Genomic DNA, 8,951 nt, shown 5'->3' on the forward strand with positions numbered 1-8,951 from the left:
TTCTACGCTAATTTGTGGCAAACAGACAGGCAGAGAATATCTGGAGCTGCCCTCTATGACTATAGGACTGTGGTCAGAGGAAAGATTGTTCACATCCACCCTGACAAAATCAGGGAGATCTTTAAGCTACCCCAGCTGAAAGATGATCCAGACTCCTTCAATAGGAGAATGATGAGAACAAACAAGGGCCTGGATAAGATTCTAGAGGATATATGCATCTCTGGAGCCAGGTGGACCACCAGCACGAAGGGTGTCCCAAATCAACTCAAGAGAGAAGATCTCAAACCAGTTGCCAGAGGATGGCTGGACTTCATTGGGCGTTAAGAAAAAGAAAAAGCAAGCAGAAAAAGCCAATAACCCTTAAAACCAAAAGGCAAGGGTAATAAAAAGGATCCAAGGCTTTGAGCATCAGTGGATAGGAGGGCCTAAGGAAATCAAATCCTGGTCTAAGCGGCTAAACTAAGTTGTCCCTAACCATGTGCTTGTGGCGTGAAGGTGTCAAGTGAAAACTTGAGACTGAGCGGTTAAAGTCAAGGTCCAAAGCAAAGAGAAGAGTGTGCTTAAGAACCCTGGACACCTCTAATTGGGGGCTTTAGCAAAGCTGAGTCACAATCTGAAAAGGTTCACCCAATTATGTGTCTGTGGCATTTATGTATCCGGTGGTAATACGGGAAAACAAAGTGCTTAGGGCCACGGCCAAGACTCATAAAAGTAGCGGTGTTCAAGAATCAACATACTGAACTAGGAGAATCAATAACACTATCTGAATTTTAAGTTCCTATAGATGCCAATCATTCTGAGCTTCAATGGATAAAGTGAGATGCCAAAACTGTTCGGAAGCAAAAAGCTACTAGCCCCGCTCATTTAATTAGAATCTGAGCTTCACTCAAAAACTCTGAGATATTATTGTTTCTTGACTCATTTGTATTCTATATTATTTATCTAGTTGCTTGAGGACAAGCAACATTTTAAGTTTGGTGTTGTGATGAGCGGATATTTTATACGCTTTTGGGGTTAATTTCATATAGTTTTTAGTATGTTTTAGTTAGTTTTTAGTTTATTTTCATTAGTTTCTGGGCAAAATTCATATTTCTGAACTTTACTATAAGTTTGTGTGTTTTTCTGTAATTTCAGGTATTTTTTGGCTGAAATTGAGGGAGCTGAGCAAAAATCTGATTCAGGCTGAAAAAGGACTGCTGATGCTGTTGGATCCTGACCTCACTGCACTCGGAATGGAATTTCTGGAGCTACAAGGACCCAATTGATGCGCTTCCAATTGCGTTGGAAAGTAGACATCTAGGGCTTTCCAGCAATATATAATAGTCCATACTTTGCTCAAGGATAGATGACGTAAACTGGCGTTCAACGCCAGTTCCATGTTGCAGTCTGGCGTCCAGCGCCAGAAACACGTTACAAGTTGGAGTTCAACACCAGAAACAGGTTACAGCCTGGCGTTGAACACCTAAAACAGCCCAGGCACGTGAGAAGCTTTAGTCTCATCCCCAACACACACCAAGTGGGCCCCAGAAGTGGATTTTTGCACTATCTATCATAGTTTACTCATTTTCTGTAAACCTAGGTTGCTGTGCGGTGACAGCGCACCTGGACCCTTTTCACTGGAAGGATGGATGGTAGCCATTGACAACGGTGATCCACCACATACAGCTTGCCATAGGAGGACTTGCGTGCGTGAATCAGAAAACAGAGGAAAGCAGAATTTCAGAAGACAAAGCATCTTCAAAACTCCAACATATTTTCCATCATTGCACAATAAGTATTTATATTTATGCCCTCTCACTTTTTACAATTGAACTAAAAAAACACTGTTATTGGCATCCTGACTAAGAATAATAAGATAACCATAGCTTGTTTCAAACCAACAATCTCCGTGGGATTCGACCCTTACTCACGTAAGGTATTACTTGGACGACCCAGTGCACTTGTTGGTTAGTTGTGCGAAGTTGTAAGAGAGTAATGTGAACATTGACCTTACAATTTCGTGCACCACTTCCCTTTTATGCCTTCCAAGCGTTTGATTAAATGTTTGGAGGGATGTTAGAGTATATTTTTATGTTCTTGGATTGGGATGATAACTTAGGTGAACTTGAGTTGCTATTGTCCAAGTAATTGATGATTGGTGTCCATTGACTCTAGCTTCCACTAAGTTAATTAGTGAGATGGCTAGGACTTATGGATTAGGATTGATGTAGCTCATTTGACTTTCCTTCACTTGTTAGAGGATGACTTAATGAGATTGATCCTTGCAATTATCATGTTGTGGTTAATAACAAGGATAAATATCCTTAACCATCATTCCTTGCCAAGACCTTTTTTTATCATTTGAGTTCCATTTACTTTCTTTCCATTCACATTTCTTGTTTCTTATTCAAAACCCCAAAAATACTTGTACCATAACCAATAACAAGAACACTTTTCTGCAATTTCTTGAGAGACGATCCGAGGTTTAAATACTTCGGTTATTTTTATTGAGGTTTGTACTTGTGACAAACAAATTTTTTATTGAGGATTGTTTGTTGGTTTAGAGCTATACTTACAACGAGAATTTATTGTGAAAATCTATACTGACAATTTTTCCTTCATCAAAATGGCGCCGTTGCAAGGGAATTGCAAATGTGTGCCTTGTTATTGGTTATTGTATATATGTGAATATTGTGAATATGTTTGCCTTTTGCTTCTTTGTTAGTTTTTGGTAGTTGTAGGAGTTTGTTCTCTTTATTTGTTACTAGTTTTTGTTTTTATTTTCCCTTGCTACCATGAATTCTCATCTTTTTGGCTATGAGTGTGGTTACAACTATGTTGTAAGAAGTGGAGATTACAATGAGAACATGCATCAAGGATGGAATAATCAAAGGTGGGAGGAGCCTCAAGCATATGCTCAATCTTCTTGGCAACAACCTCCTCCGGTCTCTTATAGGTATAATTCCACTCCTGATGCATATCCATCCAATGGCTATGGTAGACCTCCTTGTGACTATCACCAACCATACTCACAAGTCCCTTTCCACCAAATACCTTCCTACGACCTTCATCCATCATATAACCAATCACTCTTACCTCATTCTTGTGACCATTATGTAAGAAAATTCATAGAGCCACCACAATTCCAGCATCAATACTCCCAAGAACCACACATGTCATATACACCACCTCTATACCCTTACCAAGAAGAACCACCTTCTTATCATGAACCCTTCTTCTAAAATAATGAATCCTCCTATCTACCCCAATCTCTAATAGATGACACCCTTGATCTCATTCTTCAAGGGCAAAGAGAAATGCAAAGGGAGGTAATAGAACTCATAAACTGATTAGCCTCCCAATGCTTGAACACTCAAAGTACTCCCATGGCCACATGTGGAGAATTAAATGAAGAGCATAGCATGAAAGAGAGATTGGAAACTCCGGTGGAAAATGAGGAATGTTGCTTTGTGTTAGAACAATTGGAGGAACCTATGATTATTGAAGAAGAGGAAGAAATGGTTGAAGATTTAGGAGATGCGGAACCTCCATGGGAACCTAGAGTTAAGGAAAATCCCTCCAAGAAGATTGAAGTTGATATTAAGGAGGAAAGTGCACAACCTCCAAAGCATATTCCATATGAAGAATTGGACAGGATAGAGCGAGAATTGAGTTCCCTTGGTGATGAAGATCAATCATCAAACATTCTTGGTGGTGAATCCTTTGAACTTGGAAAACCTTCTCCCGATGAGATAGAAAGCAATGTGGAGGTATACTTCTCTCATCCTCCCATTTATGATTTGAGTGACGGAGAAGAGTTAGACGAAATTGATGAACAAAGGATTGAATTTGAGAAATCTTGTGAAGAGGTGGAAGTCCTTAGAAAAAGAAGGACAGAAGTTGAATACGTTTTGTCAAGATCCTTGGAAGCCTCTTTACCTAGGTTGTCATCTACTCCTACATTTGAGTGGGTAAAAGTCATCTCTATTAGCTTTATTGTCCCACTCGAATATGGCTTTCTTGAAATAGATGGTCAACTTAGGGTGCTTTGTGGGATGAAGCGTAAGAGAAGAATATTTCGTGGTTGGCGTTGCGAATCAAGGCTCATTTTGGTTGATACATCAAAGATGAGATACAAAGGTTGGACTAGTGCTCAATTAGGTGGGTCTAGAAGGAGAATTTGACACTTTATTGAGAATTCATCTTGCTTGGCACCGGGATGAATTAATGATAATCAACTTGAAGACATGTGTAGAAACAAGATATGGGATTCGGGAATATATGAGGATCAATTTTGGGAGCCCTTAGCTTGTGCGGAACTCCATCAAGACTTGGCAATATTAATTTTGAAGAATGGAGCTCATTGGAAGTCCAAGTATTGGTGGTTGTTCAAGGAAGAGTTCAAGCACAAGCCACCTTGATGAGGAGCTCTCCATAAGTCCAACTTAAGGACAATAAACAAAAGTGCTAGGTGGGAGACACCCCACCATGGTAACATCTTTTCACTTTTCTCTTTTGTAAATATTGGTAAAATTAGTTTAATTTCATATTTTGATTGGTTTGTTGAGTTTAGTTAGTAGTCTAGGATGTTAAATAAGGTTTTATGGTGTTTTGGTAGCTGTTTGGAGGTTTGGAATGCTTGGTTTGGTGCAAGAACCTAGAAAAAAAATTTGAAAAACAGAACACCAACCCACGCGTGCCCGTCAATCACGCGTACGCGTGATCCCAAGCTTTTGACCATCCACGCGTGCGCGTCATCCACGCGTACGCGTGGATCCAAAATTCCCACCTCCATACAAATTCCAGAGAGTTGTGCGAGTTTTGGGCTGGAATTGTGCCTTTAGCACAAAATCCACCCACGCGTACGTGTCGCCGCTCTGAATAACCCATCACACGTACGCGTGACCTACGTGTACATGTCACTCCCATTTCACCTTACCACGCGCACGCGTCACACCATGCGTACGTGTGGATTGCCCTGTTTCACCGTCTCTCACTTCTTCAACCATCATCCAACACTATCATACACCATCAACCACTAGTTGGTTTAGTTAGTTGGCTATTTAGTTAGTTTTAATTTTTTTTAATTTTTGTTTTCATGATAAGTGTTAGATTATTAATTTTGTTTGCTGTATATTGCTGCTTATTACTAATTGAATGCTATTTTAGCATAATTGTTTTTGGATATTCATTGTTGGATTCTCTTGTTGAGGTTACAATTTATTACTTGGTTTTGAATTTTTCATGCTTACCCTTTGTGAACATCAAGTGCATGAGAATTGCCTTTAACGAATGTTAAATCTTTTTGAATTTCATGATTTGGTCACCATGTGATTTAAACCCTTTTCTTTGGTTCGGCAATTTCTTGATGGATGTTGTGCATTTATCTTAATGCGTTGTATTCTGGATCATATGCATCCATATGTTATGCTTATGCCCTAAATGACATGATTGACCATTAATTGTTTACTTATGTGCTCTACACATATTTGAGACTAGTCATTTTGGCATAATATTTCTCTTGTGAAATTGGATTGGAAGCTCACTTAGGGACATCATTTTGAATTTCTCAAGCTATATGGACCATGCTTGCTATGTGATTGACTTTTCACCTCTAGTTCTCTTTTACTACATTGCATAGCAATCATGTTTTCCATCTTATGTCCACTAGGTGAGGTGAGCCCAAATTCAAAGTGTGTCATTGATTGATGTGTAAGTTTCATATATCACTTGGTCCATTAAGTTCTCTTGCACATCAATCAATATTCATTCATTATCCAATTCATAATTGCTTGTCTTTGCTTGAATGCTTTCATGCTTCTTTATTACTTATTTGGTTGTCTTAACTTACGAGTTTAGAGCATTTCAAGCACACTAGAATGAGTGAAGTGCATATTCCTTTTTGTGTAACTGTGACAGTTTTTTTTATGTTAGTGCGTGTGTTCTAAACAACGCGCAACTTAGAATGCACACTTACTTTTATCCATGTCGCACATTGGGTCACTCACTTCATTCTAGTAATTATTACCTCATTCCAACAATATATGCTTCCTTGCTTTTGCATTTACTTGTTTTCTTATCTGGTTTCTATTTTTCGTGGAGGATGCACCATAAGCAACAAGGGAAGCAGGAGAAAGAACATGCAGCAACCGGTTGACCCACCAGCTGAGACTCGGAGAGTCGCCGTACCCCCTTGTTCATCTTTGAATGCACCGAGGATGATGCAAACTTTTAAGTGTGGGGAGGTTGTCTGACCGAATCGGCATTTTTGGGTGACAAGTTTCTAATCCCAAAACTTGTGCATTTCATTTTTAGGTCTTTTAGGATTTTAGTCGCATTTTCTTATTTTTGCATATATATACATAATAAGCTTAGTCAAAATAATGAAATTTTTCAAGAAATCTATCTATAGGGCATTGACATCCCAATTGATTTGAGTAAAAAAATTTCATTGAAACTTGCTTGAACTATACATTGTGGAACATGTTTTTGAGCTAAGAACACATAAGCATGTGAGATTTGAGCCTAATTGTGTGGTTACATCATATAACCACTTATTTTCATTCTTGTGTGTGATTATTCTCTCTATATGATTGTAATCTTTGATTTGTTTGATTCTTTATTTCCATTATTTTATGTATACATGCACTTATATGATTGAGGTCATTGTTCATTGAGCTCACTTACCCAAATAGCCTACCTTTTATCTTCTATTGTTATCCAATTTTGAGCCTATGATTAACCCTCTTGTTCTTAATTTTAGCACATTACAAGCCTTGAAGCGAAAAACAATAAATATCCTTAATTTGGATCTTTGATTAGCTTAGGCTAGTGAGTGTGTGTATCATTCAAGTGGAGAAAAACTCGGGACATTGGTTGAGATAAAAGTGTATTTTGTAGTTTTGTTGAAAATCATGGAAATTGGGTACATACTCATGTGTTAATTGAATGTTAAACCATATGCATTGATGCTTTGGTATATTTTAGTTTGAAAAGAAAAAAAAAGAAAAAGAAAAAAATAGAAAAAGAAAGAAAAGAAGAAAAGCAATAAAAAGGGGACAAAATGCCCCAAAGTGAAGTTCAATAATAATCAATGCATATGGAATGTGAATTAAACATAATGCATGAGTGTGTGAAAAAGTGAAGAATGGGTAGTTAGGTTAGCATTTAAATTGTATAGGTTATTATATAGGTTAGGTGGGCACTACTAGAAATAGGACTTTTTTGGACGAATTTTGAGACGAAATTGAAATAAATTTCGAACAAATTAGAGACAAATTTTTTCTTTCAAACAAAATTGGGACGAATTTTTTTTGTCCCAAAAAGCCTTGTTGCTAATTTAAATTTTGTCTGAAATTTCGTCCAAAATTTTTTCAGACGATTTTGTGACATATTTCGAATAGGCATTTATCTGCTAGATTTCTAACTATTATGATGTATTTTAGACGAATTTTAGATAGATTAGCCAACATAAAAACAACATATTTCAGACAATTTTCAAATTTTTAGTCTACTTAACCATATACAATCCTACCTTGACCCTAGCCCCATTACAACCCTGTGGAAAGACCTCATAATATTTGTATGCATGCATGAAATAATTGTTGATTGTTAGAAGAAAAACAAATCTTGGAGAGAATGATTATGGGAGAATTGAGTGAATCAACCCTATACACTTGAGTGACGAGAGCGGATACACATCCGGTGAGGGTTCGATTGCTCAATTACATGTTCTCACCTATGATCATCCCTTTCCTTGCAAGTTTGTAAAATCTTTCAATAATTCATTTCAATTATGGATTTGACTTGGTTGTTAATACCTTTAGCCCCTATGCGTATATATGTTTTCTTGGGGATTGATTTATTTTGACAAAGTAATTGCATCCATTAAGATAGATTGCATGTAGGTAGAATGCATCTAGTTAGTTTGCATTTAATAATTGATGATACCCTTTGTCTCTTTCTTGATTTAGCATGAGGACATGCTTGGTTTAAGTGTGGAGAGATTTGATAAACCCCAATTTGGTGGTTTATCTTGTGCTTAATTTAGGGGATTTTATCAACTTTTCTCACATTTATTCAATGAAATAGCATGGTTTCGTAATTCTCCCTTAATTTGTGCTGAAGTGTAAAAACATGCTTTTTAGGCCCTTAATTGGTTAATTTTAATACACCTTTGATTCCACTAGATGTCTTGATGTGTTTGTTAGTGAATTTAGATTAAAAAGGCTAGGAATGGAACAAAGGAGTGAAGAGAAAAGCATACAAAGTGGAGAATTCATGGAAAAATAAGGATTTGGAGTGCATACATCGACGCGCACGTGTAACAGACGTGCACGCGTGGATATGAAGTCGCACGGCGACGCGTACGCGTGACATGACGCGTACGCGTGACCCATGCGTACGCGTCGAAGCTCGCACGTGACCTCATTAAAGTGAAAACGCTGAGGGCAATTTCTGAGCTTCCTAGGCCCAAATCAAACTGATTCCAGAGACTATTTCATGCAAAATTCAAGAAGAGTCAATTGGGGGGGGGGGGAGCAAGGAGTCTAGTCTTCATCATGCTTTAGTTAGTTTCTAGAGAGAGAAGCTCTCTCTTCTCTCTAGAATTAGGTTAGATGTAGATTAGGATTTCTTTAGATCTAGATTTAATTCATGCTTTGATTTACTTTTCCTTTCTAATTTCTTGTTCCTTTACCTTTGCTTTTCTAATTTAGTATTTTACTCTTTGTATTTGTTTACCTTGTTGTTGATGCACTCTTGTTCCTTTTATTTTCCTTTAATGCAATTTATGTTTGATTTCTTTTATTGTTTAATTGCTTTGTTATTGTTAATTCCTTGCATTTGGTAGTGTTAGATTTTATATTTCTCGTCATTTTATTATGCTTCTCTTTTATGCCTTCCAAGTGTTTGATTAAATGTTTAGAGGGATGTTAGAGTAGATTTTTATGTTCTTAGTTTGGGATGGTAAC

The sequence above is a fragment of the Arachis ipaensis genome, chromosome B05 (assembly GCF_000816755.2).
Source record: "Arachis ipaensis cultivar K30076 chromosome B05, Araip1.1, whole genome shotgun sequence".
Lineage (NCBI taxonomy): Eukaryota > Viridiplantae > Streptophyta > Magnoliopsida > Fabales > Fabaceae > Arachis > Arachis ipaensis.